The following is a 5186-nucleotide window of genomic DNA, read 5'->3' as shown; positions in this document are numbered from 1 at the left end:
GCCTCATGTTGATGAAACATACCTTCCAACATTGTCGACTCCAGGTAAGAGGATGGTAAAAGCCCCATGAATGAAATGGTTTTTTGTTGGCCTGTGAGTACAAGGGGAGCATCAGTACTTGACGGGGTACTCTTCCTAGACCACAAGAGTGCTCAGCCAGTACAGGGACATTCTGAAGCGCGCTTCCCTGCTGGCCACCATTCACTGCTTGGTGGGCTACTATGACCATTGCTCCAACACGGTTAAGGGTCTTTTGGAAACCTGGAGCCATGTCAGCAACACTTGGCTACTTTATCATGGGGAAGCAGGGATAGCTCTGCTAGATCTGTATTTCATAGGTGGGCTCCCTCTTGTTGGTGGTATGTATGATAGTTTGTGCCCCCAAACTCGGTAATTTTTGGAAATGAACGGGTCGGAAAGGAAGACCCACTAGTTGGGATTCAGGAGCTATAGGGAATTTATCAGTTGCTCTGGTCTGAGACCATGAAGTGATGCATCTCATTCGCCCGGTTGGTGGCCTTTTTCTATGGCGACTGTGATGGTGAAGCCGGTCCATCACTAAGGAAAGGGGAGAAAGAGGCCCCACTAGTTTTTTAGTTGCAAAAGGAGAATGGTCATATCTTCCTAACCACTTATCTGGTACTTTTCTTGTGCAAGTTTGCTCTCCCTGGTGGAGAAAACATTATCCATCCAGGCACTGAAAACATTATCCATCCAGGCACTTTCTATGTGGCCTGTGACATGGTGATGGGGCAAGAATATTCACTTACACAACTGGTCCTTTACAACATCTACTATGGTCTAGGAGCCATGTCTAGGGGAAAAGTGTATCAAGGCGATGAAGGAGGAACGACATAGTGGATGGCGAAGCCTTCCCAAGGGACTTCAAGACACCTTTCCCCATCCATTATGTATATGGCTGGCTTGGGGCTTAGTTCTTGGGCACCAACCTCTGAACGGGAGAATTAGAGGAAACGATGTGCCTGTTTCTGCTGAGGATTGCTGGGTAGAAAGAAATCTTCCATACTCTCGGCCATGCGTGTAGTTTGTTTTACAATGACCACCTCCACATGAGGAGGTTCGCCTTCCCTGTGGGGAATCTCGCAGATCGTGCCTTTGTTGAATAGCTAAGAGCCTGAATGGTCTCTTACCACTCATAAGGAGCTGATGTATATGCTGAGTGTCAAGGGAGGGGTTCTTCCCTAACGCACTATTCACAGTGCAAAACTCGAGGGGTATTTCCCTCATAGATTTGCTTGACTGCACGGGCTTGATCAAGGCTGCCCATTCTTCGTATTCTTTGAGAAACATCATAGCAAGGCAGCTCAGTGGAAGAAGGACCAGTTGGGAACCCACTGAGAGACTTGGCTCTCGAGGCATATTCGTACAGCTTGGGCCACGTGCTTGGAGTTCATAGAGGTCAATAAGTATGTGTTGCCATAATTCAACAGAAGAGTGCGAGCGATTAAATCCCATGAACTCTAGTGGCAAATAACCAGTAAGGGGTATTGGGATGTCGGCCACCCTTGAAAAGGGGAGAATTCTCACTGGAGCAAGGAGATGAGGCAGAGGAAAATGGCAAGGGCGCCTCTGTTGGGGGAGGTGTTCACCGTGGGCTTTCCTTGGGACTGGCGCAACCTTGGGCGGTCATGCCAAATTGTCGTGGATAAGTCTCTGCCCCAGTTTCTTGACATGGAGCAGAAGACTAAGAGCATTTTTGAAAATCTCTCGTAAATTAAAATGGAAAGAGAGTCGCAAGGTTGCGGGGTATGAAGGGCTCCCGGTCTAAGATTTGAACTAGTTTATAGGGAGCGGCCCTCATAGCAAACTCGCCATTCGTTCTTCTTGAAAGAACACTTTTGAAGTTGCTGCACCCTCTCAAGCAGAGAGGAAGAAGAGGAAGCAGGCTGCCCCCACCGTCCCTCATGCACCTGCTCATCGAGCTTCGAAAGCGTAAAGGGCCCAAGCATCAAGTGGTCCGGAATCCGACAAATGGCACTTCTTCAGTTACTTCCTCGGAGTCTTACGTATCTCCGGTGGCTTGTGATTCACCCTCTACTCTGGGGGATTCATCTTCTCTTTCTCCTGAGGCTTTTTTTGGCTATCCCAAGGCTCAAGTTGGCGCCTCTGATCCCACTGCCTTGATCAAAATTGCTTTGGACTAGGAAGTGACATTTGTGGTTGAGGAGGAGGGCTCAGTCCCAATGGAGTTGAATGAGGCAATCAAGCCCGAGAAGGCCTTAGAGGCCCAGGAGGTCACTGCACCTACCAAGGTGGAGGGTACAGTCATGGCAGGGGAAACTTCATCAAAGCTCATGGTCATAAAAGAGGCAAACGCCTCAAGAACTGAAGAAGGAGTGCTCGAGCAGCAGGAGATTACTTCCTCAAGTGATGAAGTTGTGGGGGATGCCGAGGCAGGACACCCTTAGGGATCAGGCTTAGAGGGCCTAGAGGTAGTACCCCTGGCAGTCGAAGAGGCAGACCCTGTGGAGGAGCCTGTACTTGAAGTGGCTCCTCCACAGGACAAGGCGAAGAAGGAGAGGGACAAGGTGTCGACCCTGTCGTGGTAGAGATGGCGTTCAAGAAGAGAGGAAACAGGGAGAAGTTGCTGCCCCTGGAGAGGAGGCTACCTTGGTGGAACCTGACACTGAGGTAGTAGCTCTAGGAGGGGAGGTCAGCCTTGCCTCGGCTGAGGCTTCGAAGCCTTCATAGGGTGAAGCTACAACACCTAGACATGAGATGGTCGAGCCCAAAGTGGTCATGGCACGAGATATAAGAGAGAGAGCTGTTGCTGAGGTATCAGGGCAGCCTGCAGTTGCACCTGAATCTGGGGAGCATGAGGCCTTGACTGCAGCTAGGGATTCTCCTGTTGTGGTTGCTTCTACTGTACTACCCAGGCCCACTTTCAACGGGATGTCGGGCGTCTTCTTTGAGATGATTCGGACGGGCCTCTAGAAACTGAAGGAGCTACCTCTCGAAGAGCTTGGAACAACGATCCTACAGCTGAGGGGGATCACCGTTGGGAGTGTGCCCAAAGTCCTCCCGTACATTGACAACATTGGCAATAAGCTGGAGGGATGGAGGATGAAGGCTCTACAGGCAGAAAAGGCCGCAACACATCTAGAGGGTTCGCAACTAGAGTCATTGGAGGCTTCCCTAGCACAGAACCAGGAGCTGACAGAGGTCTAGATTGGGGAGATGGAAGCTATCGTCTGCTAGAAGTCTGCTCTTGCCGAGATGGTTGCAACGCACCATAACAAGGTAATGACCCTGAAGACGAAGATTTCCAAGTGGGCACAGGAGCTCGGAAGGTTGGAGAAGGAGACAACAGCTTGGGAGGCCAAAGATAAGGAACTGGGACAGAAGCTGCTGGACCTTGAGTACTCCTTGGGCGAGAAGCTGGTTCTAGTAGAGCATGAGGCTGGACTGGTGGCCGAACTGAGGGCGAACATCGAGCAAGTGATTGCCTTGACCGAAGAGTGTAGGGGCAAGGTCAATGAGATCATTGACCGCTTTTGACAGTGCCTTATTTTTATTTTTATTTTTAGTTCTTCCATTATAAAGAGAAGACACTTGTAATATTCTTTTTGATGAATGATATAGTTCTTTTCTCTTTCTGTATGATGCATATCTCTTATTTTTCCCTCTTCTTCATTGTTTTTGCCCTTTCATCACGTGTGACGAAAAAGGATAACCCACTCCTTGCTTTGTATTTTGATAACTTACTATGGCTTCAATGATCTCGAATGGGGGAGCAGTTGCTTCCTCACCCCATAGAGTTTGATTGGACAGGGGCTCATAATTCATGGTTCTCATAATTTGGTGTGCATGTTCACTGTAAATAGTCCAATCTGGGGGAGCTTTGGCTTTGATTCGAGGTGCATTAGTCTTGAGCTCGTCATAGGTCTTAGACTCAAGGACAAACTCCTTCATGTGGTTTAAAGTGACGCGCATAACCTACAACTGATTCTGGAGGCTAAAACCTCACTTCTCAACTCTGCCATGGGGTCGTGTTCCTGAGAGCCAGAGGGCTGACTCTCATCCACCTGTACTTCTTTGGGAGCCTTTAAGAAGTGTAAAGCCTTCTTTTGACAGCTGGTAAACCCCTTGTTCAAGGAGGATGGAATTTGGAGCACATTCCTTGGTGGTTGACGTGCTAATTCTGCTTGAAAAAGAGCGATGGGGACATGCAGGACCTTTTGCTGGTCCGGCATATAGGTGACACTCGGTGCTAGAAGGTCTACCTCTAGGGTCTCATCTGTCTCCAGAGTTGCTTCTAGCTCACCATTTTGTTTTGGCAATTTAGAAGCAGACGGAGAAGGAGACGTGTTGTCATCAGGAAAGGACAGCATGACCTCGGAGAGGTGACAAGGTATGCTTGGGTAGTTAGGGGTCAAAAGAAGGATCTTCGTTTGTCTTTCCTCCTCTTTGAACATGTCCATAATCATTCGCCCCAGATCTTCAACATCATCATGAGACGAGGGTCCTGTATCTCTCACAGGCTTCCAATCATCATCCATTGACTTTTCTGGTGCTGGAAGGTATGTGAAATAGTACTTGGCGTGGGTGTAGTGAGTCTCAGCTACAGGGAACGGTCTCTTAGCATCATAAATCGTGTGTTGTCTCCCTTCTCGACTGAATTTGAGGCATTGGTGGAGCGTGGAAGGAACCACCCCCTGATCATAAAGCCAAGGGCGGCTGAGGAGGATGTTGTAAGATGTATCGATGTCGATTACATGAAACTGAGCATAATCGTTGAGGTCGCCGATCTTGAGGCGAAGAGGAACTGTCCCGGCTAGCTTTTCTCTTGATTGGTTGAACCCTTACACGGTGATATAGGTAGGAATGTGGTCGTTAGATCCTAATCTCAATTGGGTGAGGATCCTTCTTGGGATCAAGTTGACTACTAACCCTCCATCCAACATGATCCATTTCATAGGATAGGCGTGTAGTTCACCATTCACAAAGAGGGGGCGATTGTGAAATTTTCCTCTTAATATCAAGTCATCCTCGGAAAAGGAGATTCCCAAGAACCCACTAAGGATGGCTAGGTCAACCTCACTAGGCTCCACTTCAATCTCGTACACCTCAGGGTTAGAAAGAGCTTGAACCAAGGCCATACGATGCTCTCTTGATAGCAGAAGGGCATCATAGATACTTAGAAGGGCTGGAGGCTTTCTCAAATG

This window comes from Amborella trichopoda, chromosome 5 (assembly GCF_054954075.1).
Source record: "Amborella trichopoda isolate Santa Cruz 75 chromosome 5, AtrichopodaSantaCruz75HAP2 v2.0, whole genome shotgun sequence".
NCBI lineage: Eukaryota > Viridiplantae > Streptophyta > Magnoliopsida > Amborellales > Amborellaceae > Amborella > Amborella trichopoda.
The sequence above is the reverse complement of the archived record's forward strand: the minus strand, read 5'-3'. Positions refer to the sequence as shown.